This window comes from Salmo salar, chromosome ssa04, assembly GCF_905237065.1.
Source record: "Salmo salar chromosome ssa04, Ssal_v3.1, whole genome shotgun sequence".
NCBI classification, from domain to species: domain Eukaryota; kingdom Metazoa; phylum Chordata; class Actinopteri; order Salmoniformes; family Salmonidae; genus Salmo; species Salmo salar.
The window spans coordinates 30,282,201-30,303,152 of record NC_059445.1 but is presented as its reverse complement, the minus strand read 5'-3'; the positions used below and the strand labels follow the sequence as shown (position 1 = coordinate 30,303,152).

The 20,952-nt window shown below is 39.7% G+C and overlaps 1 protein-coding gene across 2 annotated transcripts in view; it reads left to right on the top strand.

Moving 5' to 3' along the window:
- Positions 1–228: 228 nt before the first annotated feature.
- The window catches only part of LOC106602816 (transcription initiation factor TFIID subunit 6), a 64,829-nt gene continuing 44,105 nt past the window's right edge, over positions 229–20,952 (top strand). For both annotated transcript variants that reach the window (XM_014195708.2, XM_014195707.2), the window contains exon 1: positions 229–422. The gene's annotated coding sequence lies outside the window, so the exon portion shown is untranslated. The remainder of the gene's footprint in view (positions 423–20,952) is intronic.

Sequence of the window (20,952 nt, the reverse complement as noted above, 5' to 3'; positions counted from 1 at the left end):
GATAAAAACATCCAACTAATCCTTACAGATGTGTAGTGTGAAATATTCAACAACAAAAAAAGTTACATTGAAGTGTTACGAAATCCTTACGTATACTATATTTTACAATAAGACCAACTTCATAAAACTGTATACCACCATAGACACAAAAGTAACACGCTTCAAAATAGAGGATGTCACTTCATTCACGTAAACATGTTTGAGGACCTTGAAAGGTAAAACAAAATGGCGGATATTCAGAAAACGGTGCCAGAGCTGCAGACCATAAAGCAGTTAAAATAAACCTACAAATGAATATATACTGTAATGATCTAGATTTGCAAAGAAGCCATTATCGCACATTTTAATAGTATTTGTTTCTTTTTAATTCGTTTAACTTTCTCCTGTTGGTGTTTAACGGCCGTATTTGTAGCTTTACAAAGGTAAGAGCGCTATGCTAGGCGAATCAACTTGGCTTTCTAGCATTAGCGAACGTTAGCTAACTGTTAGCCAGCTAGTAAATCAACAAAATGCACCAAGTTGTCTGGCTTGCACGCTGTATAAAAATGGTTAAAATAACACACTTTGGAGAGTTTGCTGTATGTGTTGCTTTAGGTTCTGATTAGTAGTTCGCTAACTAATGATCTCAGACCGGATAAACTACTGGAATGGTCTCGCTAGCTGGTAACTACTAACTAGCCAGCAAGTTTACATTTCGATGACTACCGTTTGCTGTCAGAGTTTGAAATAAGAAACGCATATGTTATTACTAGGCTGTTGATCCTATGTTATTGAAAGTAGAAAACACATACGTGTAAAGCTTTTGTCCATTCAGACAGAATGAGGGAACATCAGGGTGCATTCATTACCTCTTGCAACGGAAACAGTTCACCGTTCAAGAACGAAACGGAGGGACCTACCGGAATTTGTCCAATAGAAACTCTCCTTTCCGTTTGAAGTAAACGGTTTCTATTGCAAAACGTTTGGCAACAATCGGCATAATGAATACGCCCCATTTTACTGCTGGTTCGTTCAGCCATTCATGGGGGGGGGAGATAAACGCCGAAAATAGGTTTACACAGGTTAAGGAGATTGTACACGTTATGTTCTGAGATAATATCAGTCAGTTAACATGACCTCTATGAATTATGAAGCCTGTGTGCTTTTTCTGATTACATAAATGCTTAAATTTACAAAAAGTGACTAGCTCATGAAAATGACCATAGAACAAACCGTATAAAATCTCCTAAACTCTCTCTTATCGTGCGACGTCATGTTTTCCCCCTGATACATGTAATCTTGCATTTCTCCACTATCCATTCGTGAATTGCCAGAAACCTAACATTAGATACTGGGACATGGCCTGGATTCAGAGGCATGCTTTGTGTTCAAAACAAGATGAGTCGTTTTTGAATGAATTAGAACAGTATGCTTTCTTTCTAAGATGCATTTTGAAGTTATTTATAACATAGACATTAGAACTCAAAACTAGGAAAACAGACAGTTCCCTTTGTCGGTCCTCTGTACAACATAGCTATAGGGAGATTGCACGATAGCGCCCTCTACTGAGTAACATTAGAATGACACCTGATGTGATTCAATTATATATTAATGGTAAGTGTAACATCTATATAGCACTTTGACATCGGCTGATGTAAAAAGGGCTTTATAAATACATTTGATGAATTCATTGAAACTTGCATGCTCAGGCTGCTCTGGATCGAGCCAGCTTGTGCGATGACTGTCGCTGGCTGCATCTAAGCTCTCTCAAGAGGCGTGTAACTTTCCTTAGAAGGTTTGGTGAGACAGAAGTTGACTTTCCTCCCGTGGGTGCCTGTACCTTGGTGAAGTCTGAGTTGCAGGATACGAGGGTGGATCTGGGTTCATAATCGAATCACATGGAGCTGTACTCCCAGCATGGTGATATAGTGCTGGCTGATATGTCGGTGTCCTTCAGTGTTACATAGGACTCGCGTTCAGATGACGACGTGGTTACCATGAAATGCTTACTTACGAGCCCTTTCCCAACAATACAATTCAAAAGTAAGAAAATTAACAAATAAAAAAATAATAACACAATAAAATAACAGTGAGGCTATATACAAGGAATGCCAGTACCAAGTCAGTGTACTCGGGTACGAGGTAGTTGGTGTGATTGAGGTAATATTTGACTGATTTCAGGAAACTAGGCGTATGTAGCGTGTCACTAAAAGTCTAAATGTGTTTTTTGGCAGAAATGCCTTCTGGAACATGTGAACTTTCATGTGCCTTACTATCAAACTTGTATGCCATCTGTAAATACAATTGTTAAATTACGAGCCTAGTTGGTTTAGCCACAGAAAAAAAGCAGGAACCTTCCCGCTAGCCATAATTGGCTGAGATAATGAGTAGGCTGGACATGCCGAGAGATGAGTTCGAATTTGTCTGCCATGTAGCACGCTTATGTCTATTTGAGCTCGTCAGTATGTGTAGTAGGTAATCCTCTCTAACGTGGCTTTAAACAAAAAAAGTTAGCATGTATTAAAACTACATATGTGTTGCTCTCCACTTTCTGGAGGACTGAGTTTTGAAATCAGTGGAAATTAGAGTATGATAGCTAAGGAGATGGAGAAAACCTGTCTCCAGATTACATCTTCAAACTAAGGGCAACCATGGCATCTGGGGCAGAGGGAGAAGCATCCATTCATGTATGATAGTCTAGCCAGTAGGGGTGGGCGGTATACCGGTATGAACGTGAATACCGGTATGACGTTGTGCCATGGTATGGATTTTGCCATATCGTGCATATCATAATAAATTAATAAATGTATGAAATAAGATGTTTTTTGTTTTGTTCAAATTCTCAGTCGAATCATACAGCCTAGTGGGCTAGTTCAAATTGTTTATCTTTTACTAAGAACGTAGCCTTTTTTAGCAAATAAAAAACACTCGAAGCATGGACGTTACACAGAATCAGCCTGCCAATCAAAGTCAACAAACAAGCATGCGCAACTGCAGAGTAAGCAAACATTTAGTGAAGTAAACTCCTTTCATTAGCAGAAGTGTCCAAAAATCAAGCGCAAAAGTGTAAGCAAGCATTGAGGATGACTGAAGACCAGGACAATAACACTATTGAGGTTGATTTGCAGGACCATGAAGAATTAGTTCGAAGAAAGGGGGCTTCGGTCGTTTGGAACTGGTTTGGCTTTAAGATATCCGACCTCAACCAACAAACAGTACTATGTAAGTTGTCAGAGCATTGCTGGTGTTTCCACCTTTGCCTATCACAATCTTTTTCACCACCTGAAAACCCAGCATGTGCACGAATATGAAGAAACTACCAGAATGCGTGCAACAAACCCCCGGAGCAGGGGAGCAAGTCCCAAGACATCTTCAAGCCAGACCCACACTCAGCTATCACTCAAGGCATCATTCGTTAGTGGTACTTCCTATGACAAGAAAAGCAAGAAGTGGAATGAGATAACGAGTGCAATTATTTATCACATAGCGAAAGACATGGAATCAGTTCAAACTGTGGAGAAAGATGGTTTCAGAAAGTTGATTCGAACTCTAGACCCAAGATACGAGATCCCGAGCCGTAAATACTTCAGCAAAACATGTCTGACAGAACGCTACGCAGAATGTCGGGACAGAGTTGCCAATTAAATCCGTAATGCTGCATTCTTCTCTACCACTGCCGAATTATGGTCATGCCGGACCAGAGCATACATTAGCCTCACAATTCATTACAATGACGACAACTGGAAGCTGCAAAGCAAATGCCTTCAGACCTCTTATTTCCCAGACCAACACACCAGAGAAATAATTGCAGCTGGGCTGAGGGAGGCACTTTCATCCTGGGGCTTGAAAGAGTTGCATCAAGTATGTATGACTACCGACAGCGAATCGAACATGGTCACAGCATTGAAGCTGAACAAATACACAAGACTAGGTTTTTTCGGACACAGGCTACACATTGCTATTGGTAAGTTTCAACGTCCAAAACACACAGAGCTAGATAGAAAAATAACGTAACTTAAAAACAACAACTTAAAATGCGGATAGCTATTGTATTCCTTATCTCCTCTGTTTAAAGTTATAGCTGACTACACTGCCTGATCCTTCTTATACTTTAAGCTGAATATATACAGCTATGCAAATCTATCATATTTGTAAATGTGTGCAATATCCAAACATTACATCGTTTTTTTCCCCTAATTGATACATTAGCCTGTGGTTTCAATATGTGAAGCTATCTTCTCTCTTTTAATAATAAATAGCCTACTCAATAAATTATCCCGTTTTCTAAAGCAACATAGCTCTCTTAATCACAACAGTTGTATGTACGTCTATAGATGGATTACATTTGTAATCATGTCCAGTGTCCATGCTGTAAATTGATGTAATTACAGCAGATGCAATGTTATTTCTATTGAATAATTGTGATTCATATGTAATTATTTTTCACCTTTTTATTTTTCAGAGAAGAGTGTCCAAAACGAACCTCTGGTTTCCCGGTGTGCAAGAAAGTGATCAGCACATTTTTCTATAGTTGGAAGCAGAAGGCCCTGATAAGTGCACAGGATAAACTGAGTCTGCCCCTCCACAAGTTCATCACGGAATCCCCGACAAGGTGGGGATCTCGACTGCAGATGATGGAGAATCCTGGAGCAAGAAAAGGCCATCACACAAGTCCTGGCAGCAGACAAAAAAACACAGCACCTTGCACCCTCCTGGCAAAACATTGAGGTCTTTGAATCTATCACGGCAGCACTTAAGCCCCTCCAGGAGAGACATACGTGAGTGTGTCCTATCTGAAGCCGGTCCTCCATTTGTTCAAGATGGAGGTTCTGAAATTAAATGAGGGCGAAGCCAAACTGACCCGAGAGATTAAGATGAGGGTCCTCAATTACCTGAATGACAAATACACCGACCCTGAAACAGATGAGATGCTCACCGTGGCTACCTTTCTGGACTCAAGGTTCAAGACCACCTACATGACCACTGAGAAGCTGGTGAAGGTGAGAGCTGCCTCCGAGACAGAAGCCCTCCTGGTATGGGTACACAGCAGTGGGAGACTTCTCTCTTGAAGAGGACCAGAGTGAGAGAGGGAAAGAAGCTGCTACTGCTCCACAATCCGCAAAGAAGTCCAAGAAGAGCCTTCGGAGCTTCTTTAAGAAAGCCAGTAGTGCACCTGCCTTAAGAACCCAGAGACAGGTCATGGAGCAAGAGCTGGACAGCTACACTCTGATGATGGCAGCAGACAGTGAGGCTGATCCTTTGGAGTGGTGGCGAGTTCACGCTTCCCACAAGTGAGTTGTCTGGCAAAGAAATACTTATACATCCCTGCCACAAGTTCCCCCTTTGAGATGGCATTTAGCAGTGGGGGCAATGTGGTCACATGCCACAGGACAACTTTGAAGCCAAAAACTGTCAATAGGCTGGTGTTCCTGGCACGGAACTTGTGAAGAGGGAGGCAGTGAATTGTTACATGTTGAACTGAGAAACATACAGACTGGTTACTGCTTTAAGAAGTTAGTTTGAAAAGGTTTACAACTTGAATTCATAATGACCAGTGTTATGCTGAAAAAAGACTGCACTTCTTATATTTGGCAGGAAAAAGTAAAAAAAAAAAAAAAAAGTTTTTACTTAAAAAAAGTGTTTAATTTTACTGCATATTTATTTAACTCATATACCTTTGTTTATGTTTCATGTTGGCATAGGTTTACCACAGAAGTAAAGAAAAAAAAAAAAAAAGTGCAATGCCCCCTTTCTGTTTCTCTAAGGTTAAAAGCAATATTTTGTAATTTATTAATTTGAAGGGCTCATAAAATGTAAAATAAATAAATAACAGTATATTGTGATATTATATCGTTATTGTCTGGACAGTGGAAAATATCGTGATATGAATTTTTGTTCATATCGCCCACCCCTACTAGCTAGCTATATTTTCAGATATTGCACATTTATAATTTAGTCAGTCATTTTCATTTCAAGTTAAAGTGTGCTGCTAGCTAGCTAACGTTATGTGTATGATCTGTGTAGTAATATTACTCGTCTCTCAGAGCCATATGGTTAGCTACCTGCAGATTCATGCAGGGTAGTAATGTCATGAGTTGGGATTATTGTTCATTGTTTAGCTAGCTAGCTAGCTAGCTACATGTCTTAACAAAAGACTCCACAATGCGAGCAACCATTTCAATAATATGTTCATGATGTCACTGCGACACAACTGTTGATAGATGTAGCTGGTAAATTCGCACTGGCTATATACTCTGATTTCAGACCACTCTCGTCTGAGTGTGCCAGAGCACAGAATAACTGACGAATTTACGAACGCTCAACACCCATTGAATATGTCCCTTGTCAGTAAACGTTGGCCAAAAAGCGTAATTCAATTGTTTCCCAGCAGCACAGTTGCGGTCACCAACACTCTGGATAACATAAAAACAGCTTAACCAGCTCTGCTAGGGCAAATAAAATGGTCAGAGTGAGCTGTTCTCTCATTTGTCTGGAAATAGCTAGCAAGCTAGCCAACTTTAGCCAGTTAGCTTGGGTGCTTGACTGCTGTTGTTAGGACAGAACAATCGGATCAACCCTACTTCAAAACAGCAAAATCTCATAATTAAAATTCCACAAACATACAATTATTATACACCATTTTAATGATAAGATTCTCATTAACCTCCCTGGGCAAGGTGGGACGTTTGTGGCGCGAAATACAAATACCTCATAAATGCTATAACTTCAATTTCTCAAACATATGACTATTTTACACCATTTTAACCTCTTAGGGCTAGGGGGCAGTATTGACACTGCCGGATAAAAAACGTACCCGATTTAATCTGGTTACTACTCCTACCCAGTAACTAGAATATGCATATACTTATTAGATATGGATAGAAAACACCCTAAAGTTTCTAAAACTGTTTGAATGGTGTCTGTGAGTATAACAGAACTCATATGGCAGGCAAAAACCTGAGAGATTCCTTTACAGGAAGTGGCCTGTCTGACCATTTATTGGCTTTCTTTGACATCTCTTTCCAAAACAAAGGATCTCTGCGGTAACGTGACACTTCCCACGGCTCCCATAGGCTCTCAGAGCCCGGGAAAAAGCTGAATGTCGTCATTCCAGCCCCAGGCTGAAACACATTATCGCCTTTGTCAAGTGGCCGATCAAGGGACAGTGGGCTTAGGCGCGTGCACTGGTCTCCCCCGTCTTTCTTTTTTTCCCTCTGTTTACCTAATTGCAGATTCCCGGTCAGAATATTATCGCTTTTTTACGAGATAAATTGCATAAAAATTGATTTTAAACAGCGGTTGACATGCTTCAAAGTACGGTAATGGAATATTTAGAATTTTTTGGTCACGAATTGCGCCATGCTCGTAACCCTGATTTACCATTTCGGATAGTGTCTGGAACGCACGAACAAAACGCCGCTATTTGGATATAACGATGGATTATTTGGGACCAAACCAACATTTGTTATTGAAGTAGAAGTCCTGGGAGTGCATTCTGACGAAGAACATCAAAGGTAATCAAACTTTTGTAATAGTAAATCTGACTTTGGTCAGGGCTAAACTTGGTGGGTGTCTAAATAGCTAGCCCGTGATGGCTGGGCTATGTACTTAGAATATTGCAAAATGTGCTTTCACCAAAAAGCTATTTTAAAATCGGACATATCGAGTGCATAGAGGAGTTCTGTATCTATAATTCTTAAAATAATTGTTATGCTTTTTGTGAACGTTTATCGTGAGTGATTTAGTAAATTGTTAGTAAATTCCCCGGGCCGTGCACCGGGGCCGGATCTTCCGGGAAGTCATCGAACGAAGTCTCTCGGACGTTCTGTTTCGGTTTAATAACATTTTCAAATTTTGGTCATTTTTCACCTGTCCCGGATTATACCACAGGAGGGCGAATGGAGGGCACATGGAATCATATTGCAAATGTAACAAACATCACCAATCATGACTTGGCCTTTTCTCCTAAACGGAAAAGACTTCGAAGACGAAACTTGGTGAGCATTGGTTTGGCATAATGGGCAGTTGGAGTCGAACAAGATGGAGTCGAGGCCTCAACGCTTTTTGAGTTAAGGCCATTTTTCTGGGATTAAAGGTTAAAAATGAAAATTGAGCGCTAATTTGACCGCTTCACGGCAAAGTACATGAGCCTACGGTGTCAGGAAAAAAAGAAACAGACATTTATCTATCGTCATTTAAGAGAAATTGTACAATGTCAAATTGGTGATATTCCAAAAAAAATGAGTTTTTTTTTCAGAAAGTTACAGATCCAGTTGCAGCGTGTTCAGATGAATCCGTTAAGGCGTGTTTCGGAGCTCTGTGAGATTTCTGTGATTTTCTGAAACAACACACACTCGTTCAACCCTCTGTAAATAAGTCAGTTCTTAATGTAAAGACTTAAAACTCAATATTCTATAAGAGCCTAACCCAAGGAGGATATGTGTTCACTTTCAGCTTCCTGTGTCAACCAGAAGTGCCTTAAAATGGTGTCATAGGGGCTGTTTCGAAGGGTTAAAAAGGTCAGATCTTTCCACAACTTCATATGTGTGATTAGGCACCCTCATGAACTGTAAATCAGTAATTTCTCCAAACAGATGTCAAAGAAAAGCTCTCTCACACACACACACAGCAAGGATGGAGTGACAGAGTGCAGATTGTGAAAATCACTCAACTCAACCCTGTGTAAGTCAGTCAATTCCTAAGGTAAAGACTTAAAACTCAGGATTCTGTGAAAGCCTACCACAAAGACAACGTGTCGATTCTAAGCTTCCTGTGCCAACCGGAAATGCCTTAAATTGGGGTCACAGTAGCTGTTTTGAAGGGTTAAAAAAGTCACATCTTTCCAAAACTTCATGTGTGACTAGGTAACCCTCATGAACTGTAAATCTGTCATTTATCCCATCAGATTTGAAAAAAACTAACACACACACAGCTAGGCCATAGTGACACAGTGTGGGGCTTAGAGACATACAATGCCTGCAATAGTTACCTTCGTACGAACGATTCAAGAACCGTCAGACCTAGAGCTCTGAAACTTTAGAAACCTGTTCTAGAGATCAAGTCGATAGTGCACGGTGAGTTATGTGGCTCTAGAAGGTTCTCAGACCGAGAAACAGCCTCGTACATTTGCAATATGTTCAATTAATTTTGACCATCACGAAAATGGCGACATTTAGAAATGTCCCAGAGTTGCAAGACTAGGTGCATTGAAACCGCCTCGGCCCATAGAGACGGACCCCAACGTTTCTGTCCGATAGCTCATTCAAGGACCCCGTAGCAATTAAGGTCGTTGCTCGGGCACCGAATGACCTATTGAGCCGAAACTTGGGATTCGGGGTCGCCTCACATAGGCCTACACATAATGTCAGAGCTGGACCCGCAGCTAGAACGTAACTACATGTTTTATGTTTTTTTTATAGTTTAAACTGAAGGCGCTGTGAATTATGGGCCTGCTCTGATATATGTGATAGTTGGCTTCTAAACGAGTTGGAAAAAGTGGATTTGGTGTCAGATGGTATCAGTTTGGTGTCAGAATGACACTGATGGATGCTGACTGATGGATGCTGACTTGCTGGGTGACGAGCGATGGAGAGAAACCAGAGTCACTGCCCGGCCATCCTGAGTTCATCGGGCCAGTCAATTTTGCATTTCTGCAGTATTTTTGAATATGTCAAATTTGTGATGGTAAATTCCCATTGAAAAATATTGCAAGAAATTGCAACATATTGTACATTTGCAATATGATTCAATTGTGCAAAACATCTCCAAATGGACATGATGAAAACACCACAACGAGCGATGGAGAGGAACCACGGTCACTGCCCGGCCATCCTGAGTTCATCGGGCCAGTCAATTTTGCATTTCTGCAGTATTTTTGAGCATGTCAAATTCGTGATGTAATGGTCATTTTGGACGTTTTTCTAAAAATCGTTAAAAAACAACAGAGTCCCACTTCTCCCTCATCATACATGACAAATAGACCATCTAGGTTGATTCATGGCTTAACATAGGGCTATATATCATTTGGGCAGTACAAATGCCATTTGGACATGGTTCACTGACTTTTGGGTTTGGAAACCGACTTCCTATGATTGTACATGGCAAATGGACAAACATCCTGATTTGGCACATTCAATACTTTCATTCATATATAATTGACCAAAAAATTATTGGACATTTCATTTGGACATTTCTTATGGCATTTGGCAAAAAATGTACTTCCTATGAAATCATATTGCAAATGGACAAAACATATGCCTTATGTACAAGCAAAAACAACAACAAAAAATGATGTCAATAAAATATGTCAAAAGTTTTGACGAAAAACGGTCCAGAAAGCACTTTTTTAAGGGGGTGATAAGTTTTCAATTTTTTTCCAAATTTGACCCTTGGGTGTTGACTGGTGTTACATTTGCAATATGAAAATCCACGGTGGAGCGCGCTCGCCATCTATAGGATTTTTGGGGTGTGACACTTGGCATTTGCCATATGACATTTGCAATATGATTTGGATGAATATGGGCCAAATTGGGTGGTATTGTCCATTGGGTGTATGATTCGTACAGTGCCAATATGTTCCCATTAATTTTTGTCCATTTGGAGGGGGTGTTCCCTTACATATGTAATTATTGGCGGAGACTCAAGTCATATTTTTCGATATACTGTAGGCCTACCGTAGGCAACATGAGTCTCACTAGTGTTGAGTAATATGCTATTAAAAGTGGTGTAGGTCTTATTTAAAGAGCATATTGAAGTTAGAAACAATAGGATTTGAATCAATAGCCTACAACTATTTTAGCACCGTTTCGCACTGCTCTGAGACAAGCATGGAGACTGGTCTTGATAAATCAATGACATTTTTATTTTCACTGAATCTCTGTTTGGGTATTGTTTAGAATGAGAAAATTAGGGGGTAGAGATGTTATGCTCTTAGTGTAACCTTAATTTGTTTTTAACTGACTTGCCTAGTTAAATAATTATTTACAAGGACAGCCTACTCCTTCCTCCCCATCAGGGAATTGAACCCCGGTCTCCCGCATGACACAGGGATGCTTTAGTTAAATAGCCCAGTACTGTAGCCTACTCCCGATCGTCACGTTGTACAGCGCCATATTTTCCATTCCATCCTAACGGAAACCTGGAGGGTTTTAATTTTTCTTGGAATAGAAACACCATAATATTAATCAAAAATAATTAAGCAAAATTTCTTAATCTCTATGGGCTAGGTTTCTCAACAGCCAGTTGAATCCTGTGGCGCGTTATTCAAATCCTTAGATATGCTATTACTTCAATTTTTTAAAATATGACTATTTTACACCATTTTAAAGACAAGACTCTCGTTAATCTAACCACACTGTCCAATTTCAAAAAGGCTTTACAACGAAAGCAAAACATTAGATTATGTCAGCAGAGTACCCAGCCAGAAATAATCAGACACCCATTTTTCAAGCTAGCATATAATGTCACATAAACCCAAACCACAGCTAAATGTAGCACTAACCTTTGATGATCTTCATCAGATGACAACCCTAGGACATTATGTTATACAATACATGCATGTTTTGTTCAATCAAGTTCATATTTATATCAAAAACCAGCTTTTTACATTAGCATGTGACTAGCATGTGACTAGCATTCCCACCGAACACTGCGGGTGAATTTACTAAATTACTCACGATAAACGTTCACAAAAAGCATAACAATTATTTTAAGAATTATAGATACAGAACTCCTCTATGCACTTGATATGTCCGATTTTAAAATAGCTTTTCGGTGAAAGCACATTTTGCAATATTCTCAGTAGATAGCCCGTCATCCCAGGGCTAGCTATTTAGACAACCAGCAGGTTTAGCACTCATCAAAGTCAGATTTACTATAAGAAAAATGTTATTACCTTTGTTGTCTTCGTCAGAATGCACTCCCAGGACTTCTACTTCAATAACAAATGTTGGTTTGGTCCAAAATAATCCATCGTTATATCCAAACAGCGGCATTTTGTTCGTGCGTTGTAGACACTATCCTAAAGGCTAAATAAGGGTGACGAGCATGGCGCAATTCGTGACAAAAGAATTCTAAATATTCCATTACCGTACTTCGAAGCATGTCAACCGCTGTTTAAAATCAATTTTTATGCCATTTTTCTCATAAAAAAGCGATAATATTCCGACCGGGAATCTGCGTTTAGATAAACAGACAAAGGAAAAGAAAGCATTCGGTCGAAGCGGGCACGCGCCTAAGCCCATAGTACTCTGAGTGGCCACTTGCCAAAAGCGATAAAGTGTTTCAGCCAGAGCCTGCCTCGATATCGTTCAACTTTTTCCCGGGCTCTGAGACCCTATGGAAGACGTAGGAAGTGTCACGTTATTACACAGATCCTGAGTCTTCAATAAAAAGAGCCAAGATGAAACACTACTTCTCAGACAGGCCACTTCCTGCTTGAAATCTTCTCAGGTTTTGGCCTGCCATAGGAGTTCTGTTATACTCACAGACACCATTCAAACAGTTTTAGAAACTTTAGGGTGTTTTCTATCCAAAGCCAATAATTATATGCATATTCTAGTTACTGGGCAGGAGTAGTAACCAGATTAAATCGGGTACGTTTTTTATCCAGCCGTGTCAATACTGCCCCCTAGCCCTAACAGGTTAAAATCAGTCCCATATACTATGTTATTACAAAAAAGGTTTTAAATTCTCTAGTACAGCCACTATTGAAGGCTATCAAATGCTTCTCAAAGATGCCCTCTGGTGATCAAACTAGCACTAACTAGCGTTAATGGTACAAGTGGTTCACACTTAAATAACGTGCCATAAAATTCTGCGGCACCATGCAAGCTTCGCCGCAACTTTTAAAGGACGAACCACTAATGGTAATCTGGTGCGTACCAAGTGGGACCTAACTTTTTAGTTAAAATGTAATTTCAGCAATTACATGTGGAAAAACATATGAATGAACATTAGCAATCCAGCAGCAGATGAAACCAGGGGTTGGAAGGGAAATCATTTTAGTTTTGAACAGAACAATAATTTTTCGCCATTCCGTTCCACTGTTCCGACCCAGCAAAATAAAGTTCTAAACCGGTTCAAAACAAAACAAAAGTAATTGTTTATATTGTTCCTTTCTATTCCTTTTTAAATGTCTGAAATCAGTTTACCTCAACATTAAATGACTTCATCAATGGATAGAGCAGCTTGTTATGTGGCGGGCAAGCTATGTACATGCATTGGACAGACAAGTGTAGTGTAGGTGGTGACATGCGATTGAAATTTTGCAGGTGAGGAGAACGCTGGGCATCATCTGAATTAAGGCCACAGAATTATACCTAAGGAGGAGCGGCTTTTATGAAGGAACTTTGAATGTCTTTGAACTTCAGAGAATTAACTGACGTTGGACCAGAGGTAGCCCTTGATCATGACTCATGACAGTTCCATTACATTACACATAATGCCGCCTAGAGTTTTTGAGAGCTAGACTAGAGCTAGCTAACACACTTGTGTGTAGTTAATAAGGCCATTGTGAAACATGATAACTAACTAGCATTGAAAAGGTTAGTCCATTGTTCTCTAATTAATCACACACAAACTGTCAAAGATTTTCATCTGGCAGGCAGACACTGGAATATGTTTCTGAGTAACAGAGAGGGCTTTGCATAGGCACTTTGTTGCGATTTTTTTGTGGGACTGGAAAAAAATGCCTAGAACGTAAAATAACGCTATTAACTGGTTCCCATGCTTTTAAAAGAACGGTTCTGCTCTAGAACATTATTGATCACTTTCGTTCTCAGTTCTGGCTCTGTTCCTCAAAACAGTTTTCGGTCCTGTTCCCTGAACCAGTTACAACCCCTGGATGAAACAGAAAGAGAATTCTCTCCTCCCTCTCCCCGGTTTTAGCTTGCAGCTATCACTGTCTAGGTTTAGGATATTTAGTAGCCCATACCAGTGACAAACTTATGTTATCGACATATGGCAGTACACAAAAAAAAAATCTAGCTCACTTATTTTGCCGGCTAGAACGAAATAGCCACAGATTCATTCAGTAATGGGGGAATAGGCTATAGCAAGGTAACATTATCTGCTGCATCTTCAACAAGAAGCAACTGTGACCTACCTAGAGCTGACACCAATTAGTCGACTGTTCGATTGTTTGGTCGATAGGCTGTTGGTCGACCAAGATTTTTTTTAGTCGAGCAGTAGCAAATATTATATATATATTTTTTTTATGGCACACAAGACATCTGTCTTTTTTGCGCCCATCTGTGAACTAATCCATTGCAGAGGCCGAGAATAATCCATTGCGGAGGCCTCGGTGATGGCACAGTCCAAGAAGAAGGGGTGTGTGGCTAAGATGCTCAATGCACATCTCTCTCCAGAATGCTCGCAATCCTGCCAATTTGTGCACATTCATTGTTTCATAACACCATTGTATGAATTGTTTGCGTTTGATTGTTAGTGTCTATCAATTTCCATTACACATCACCAGTAGTAAATGTACCGTTAATTCCAATAATTTCTGTTAAAGTATTTAATATATTATTCCAATCTTTTTTCATTGTCAGAGTGGACACGTTGTTTGTAGAGCGCACAACCTATGCTACACTTGTGAGAAACAAGTTTTTGTTTATTTTATTCAATTTTCGAGTTTTGCCAATTTAGTCATTGTCTTGAGTGCTCCTGTCATTGTTGAGTATGGACGCACACCTGATTATGCATAGAAGTAGGACTATAGGCTACATGGCCTGCGTGCAAATGTAGACATAAATGTGCCCATTTGGGGAGCTGATGGTATTTCTGATTGGCTTGACGCACCACCACTAATGAGCTGTGGAGCTTCTCAAAGTAATGTTTTCACCTCAAACAGCAAGCTAACAAAAACTGTTTTTACATCCATTGAGAATGACAATAGTTTCTCAATGCATTTGAAAAATCTTTCCAGCTCTCTCCCTTTCGATAACCACTGTGTGAAAGGTAAAAATGTCATGCTCTGATCCAGTGGAAATGTCATAAAATAGGCCTACCTGATTACTTCTTATCCCTTGCGAGTATAGCCTACAGTTGTGTCTGTCCCGAGCTCACTGGGGTGGGACTTAAAAAAAAAAAAAGTTTGCTAGTACAAGCTTCAGGCCTGACCCAAGTTAGTAGTGATGCAATGTTTCAAGTTTGTTGCAGGCAGGCTATGTGTAGACAATATTTTCTACCTGCAGGCTTCAATGTTTTTATTTGTTGGCTTTATGTAAGCTGTTTTTACATAGTTGGCAATGTCAATATAAGTACATTTTTTTCATTTGTATCATATTCATTTAGATTTGAATTTAATTTTGATTAACCACATGACAATGATTGAGATACAAATGACATTATTATAAATTAAATGAAACTGTTCCAAGAAAATATGCATATGAATGCACATGCAGATCGGTAGAAATGGCTAGATACATTGGAATTCCACATGAGAAAGTTTGACGACTCCTCAGTGTAGCCTATTACCGGCAACATCAGGAGAGTACTGGCAGAGAAAGCGAGCAGGAGCATGGTCAGGTTTTCTTCTGGTTATCTTGATCTCTGGCTCCTTCTTGAGTAATTTGTCTTATTTCATCATTAAGTGAGCTTAAAGCATCAAACAAGCTCAATGCATATACATTTCCTTTTACAATCGATTGGTCAAAAGAACAGACGACTTTCGGTTGACCAACATTTTTTTTTTTGCCGGGGACAGCCCTTCTGTGACCACATTTATCCTAAGATCCAAAAATATACTTTTCTATGGACCAAAATCCACATTCCAACACTCCAAAAAAAGCATGGCTAACACGGAACCCAAACCGGCTGTGCGTGTGCGCCATATTGCATACATATATTTTGTCCCCTCACACCAGGTTAAAATATCAAAACAAACTCTGAATCAATTATATTAATTTGGGGACAGGTCGAAAGCATTTAACATTTATGGAAATTTAGCTAGTTAGCTTGCACTTGCTAGCTAATTTGTCCTATTTAGCTAGCTTGCTGTTGCTAGCTAATTTGTCCTGGGATATAAACATTGAGATGTTATTTTACTTGAAATGCACAAGGTCCTCTACTCCGCCAATTAATCCACACATAAAATGATCAACCGAGTCATCTCTTTTCCTTCCAGGCCTTTTCTTCTCTTGACTTTATATTGCGATTGGCAACTTTCATAAATTAGGTGCATTACCGCCACTGACCTTGTTCGTCTTTCAGTCACCCACGTGGGTATAACCAATGAGGAGATGGCACGTGGGTACCTGCTTCTATAAACCAATGAGGAGATGGGAGAGGCAGACTTGTCTGTGTCAGAAATAGAACTGATTTCTATTTTAGCCCTTGGCAACGCAGACGCTCGTTTGCGCGCTCAATAATTGAATAACATAGAATTCAAAATGTATTTTGCAATGCTCGCGCACGCGACGTGAGCAGTGTAGTCAGCCTGTTAGGGGCTTCTGCGAAATCCATGGCCAAAGTGTTGCAGTTGAGTTTAGCCCGCACATGGCAAGCCGTATAAAAAAATATATATAATTCCCCCAGAATTAACGCAACGCGCAGCCCACACAAATGCCTTGAAAACATCTCTTTCCCAAAGGCTTGTACTATCTATGACAGCATCAGCAGTTAGCTACCAACAGCTGGCAGACATGTTTACATTTGGTTAGTTTTATAAGTGCTTTAAGATGGAAGAAGTGAGCTAAATGTGGTTGCTCTTTAGCTAGCTAACATTAGCATAGAGGTAGCAAGCAAGCTAGCTCTTTCACTTACCCGATTCATTTCCATGCCATTGATAATGCTTGTGGTCTCTGCTGGTACTGCTGTCTGTTTTTAAATGCTTTAGAAGCCACGTCTCTGCTGGTACTGCTGTCTGTTTTTAGATGCTTTAGAAGCAACTTCTTGCTGAATCCCTCCTACCATTGGTGATAGCTGTGGAAGTTCTTGGATGAAATGTGCCCCACCGAAGTTAGAGCTGATTTGGAGAACCTCAAACCCAACTTTTAGTACAACATTATACTATTATAACAATTGATTTAAGAGTTTGTAATTTGAGAATGTTTTCTTGAGGTGCTGTAAGTTACTATTATATGAGTTTCTGGCATTGAGAAATAGGTGTTACACTGTCTTTTTAAATGGTGTGCCCCATCTCACGCCGGTTTGTAAACCTATTGCGCCCACTTGGGCTTTGGATGTGCTGTGTGAGGACCCTTTTAAACTGATGGATTCTGTGGATCTGAAGATCCTCTCCTATAAGACCACCCTGCTTGTGGCTTTGGCTTCGGATAAACGCGTTGGAGATCTCCACGCCTTATACCTTGACTACACCGCTCGGTCGCATGTGCGAGCCTTGCAAAATAAATGTAGAAATCTTTGTTATTCAATTATTGCACCCACACTGCTCGCGCGTGTCAACGAGCGTCTGCGTTGCCAAGGGCTAAAATAGAAGTCCTTTCTATTTCTGAAGCAGATCGCACTGCAAGTCCTTCCTCTCCCATCTCCTCATTGTTTTATAGAAGCAGGTACCCTCGTGCCATCTCATTGGTTATACCCACGTGGGTGATTGAAAGATGAACTGTGTTGCCGGTCGTCATGGTAATACTATGAAAGTTTAGATGCCAATCACCATATAAGTTCAAAGATGAAAAAGCCTGGAAGGAGGAGAGATGACTAGAAACGATTCGGTTGACTGTTTTATGTGTGGATTAATTGTAAGAGTAGAAATTAATTTCATAATTAATGTTAATGTAATTTATTTAGTCAAAGTTTTAAAATATTTGATCTATCAAATAAGTCAACATATCAGCCAGGATCGTCAGTGTTTGCGCGCATCACCTGCATGTTTGCGAGGTGAGTGGACCATTGCTCAAGGAGAGACACATTGCAGCAGCAGGTAGGCATAGCCTATAAAATATGATAGAGAACAGACTAACTAGGTAGATAATTCAAATCATATCTTGTACCCTCTAGTTAACAGTTCAGCTATTATTAGCTTGTATTCATGTTTTCGTCATGTCCCAAAAAACCTATCACTGACACTTGTGAATAAGGCCGTACAAAGTTGATTTACTTTTTTTGAACAATTCATATGATTAATTTAAACGATTATTTTCGCAGAAACGAACTATTCACTTTGCCATTGTATTAGTTGGTATTCGTTCAATCACGTTCATTTTTAGGAAAAATATTAAATGTAGCCTTTCTTTTGGATTAAGTGGCTTCAAAACTTGTTTTGTAGATACTTCCACTTTATTTGGCCATCCAATGTAGGGGATATTGCAACTCAATAAATGCTATTCAGCCTGCAAAGTAAACACTTTTAAGGTAGCTAAGATAAATATGACTAAACCAGAAAATATAAATTTCATGAAGAAAATGTGTGGGCTTGCTTCAGCTGAATAAAAAGATTTGTAGCCTACCATAGCCATTTGATCTTTTGATATATTGAATAAGCAAATTATTTCAAAAGACACAAAAACATATCAAATTTTATTGGTCACATACACGTGTTTAGCAGATGTTATTGCGGGTGTTGCGAAATGCTTGTCAGAGCGGCATAGACTAAGATACAGTAGAATAGTATAGAATACAGTATATACATATGAGATGAGTAATACATAGACTAAGATACAGTAGAATAGGATAGAATACAGTATATACATATGAGATGAGTAATGCATAGACTAAGATAGAATAGAATACAGTATATACATATGAGATGAGTAATACATAGACTAAGATACAGTAGAATAGGATAGAATACAGTATTTACATATGAGATGAATAATGCAAAAATATGTAAACATTATTAAAGTGACTAGTGTTCCATTATTAAAGTGACCAGTGATTTCAAGTCTATGTACACTTCCGGTCCAAAGTTTTAGAACACCTACTTATTCAAGGGTTTTTCTTTATTTTGACTATTTTCTACATTGTAGAATAATAGTGAAGACATCACAACTAGGAAATAACACATATAGAATCATATACTAACCAATAAAGTGTTAAACAAATCAAAATATATTTTATATTTGAGATTCTTCAAAGTAGCCACCCTTTGCCTTGATGACAGCCTTGCACAATCTTTGGCATTCTCTCAACCAGCTTCAGCTGGAATGCTTTTCCAACAGTTTTGAAGGAGTTCCCACATATGCTGAGCACTTGTTGGCAGCTTTTCTTTCACTCTGGGGTCCGACCTCAATTTGATTGAGGTCGGGTGATTGTGGAAGAAGGTGTTTAGCTGAACTCGGATAGCCGAACCGAACTCTTGTACTTGCATACGTGGCTGGTTTTCCTTTGTAATCCGTGATTGTCTGTAGACCCTGCCACATACGTCTCGTGTCTGAGCTGTTAAATTGTGACTCCACTTTGTCTCTATACTGACATTTTGCCTGTTTGATTGCCTTACGGAGGGAATAACTACACTGTTTGTATTCGGCCATATTACCAATCACCTTGCCATGGTTAAATACTGTAGTTTGCGCTTTCAGTTTCAGTCCACTGTTTCTGGTTAGGGTAGGTTTTGATAGTCACAGTGGGTACATCATCTCCTATACACTTCCTGATAAACTCAGTCACCGTATCAGTGTATTCGTCTATGTTATTGTCGGAGGCTACCCGGAACATGTCATATTTGGTTGTAATGTTTTACGTCAAGGGTGGTCAACCATCTTTTAGGAGAGCTAATAGGTGTGCAGGCTTTTATTCCTGTCCACCTCTAAAGGTGTCAGCATGCTTCAGTTCAGCTGGTGCCTAGCTGAACTCGGCTAGCCGAACCGAAACACGTGTACTTGCATACTCCCTTAAACGACCTTAGCTTGAAAAACGATTAAAAAAAGCGTCAATAGTACTGTTTGTCCATTTTGAAACGCATAGCCAGTATACATTACCTCAAAATAGTCAGAATGAATCAAAGACAAAATCTGTCATTCATTTTGCCAAGGAGATCTTAGTCGTGCAATTTTACATCTAACTAAGATATTTGGTGCTGTATTTCTCAATGAAAAAATGTGCATGAAAATTTTGTTGAATGACAACAAAGACTTTATTGAAGAATCCCTACTGTTGACCAATCACCGACGAAGGAACATAGACTTCGACTACGAATTCAGCTTGCCTCCATAAAAAATGTTGTGTGCACTCACCGGAGTCCAAAACGAGCAAAAGCGTCACATAATGTCATGCTAATATATGCACAAACTCTGCCGAACTGTTTCGGCTGGGAAGCATGTGCATGCCTTAACAAACCACATTTTAGAAATGGGCTGCTCAACCGGACCTTGATAAAACTGTGTCTGATGTGTTTGAGCAGGGCTTGATGAAAAGCCTGCACACCCAGTAGCTCTCCAGACTGAGGGTTTACCACATGTGTTTTATACAGTTGCCTAACAGGTATTCATTGTACTTTGTGGAATGAAGTGCCTTGCTCAACGACAGGAGATGGTACATGGGCTCAGAGAGCAGCCTCCCAGTGTTGATACCACATTACGCTTACTTTTGTATATAGAAACACAACCAATTGTTGGTCATAGAAATTTGGTTAAAAGTTATGGAAAAATCATGAAATTCCATCTGTCAAAATGTGAATGAACCCTGTTACTAGCATATGCGCCTAAATATTTTGCTGTGTGACCTGACCTGGAATTTTTATTTAGGAGCACCAGTGAACCTAGAAAAAAAAAGCTTTAGTACCTCAAAATGCTTCATTGGGCTCCTAAATTTCTTTGTGTGCATCTACATTTTTCAACTTAGGCACACACGTTCTCATTGTAAAAAAGTAGACTCTACGGTGACGTTGCGTTCTAATGCATCCTTCGCCTTTAAGGTCATGAATGTCCTACAGGTCTCTAGCTTTTGAGCTTTTTCCTATTTTGCCGCCTCTGTTTGCTTCTGAGGAGCAGCGGCTGTTACATGTCCGGTACGAGCGTTACGCATGTACATTGAGCATTTCTAACCAGCGTCTCTCCCACTGGATTGTGG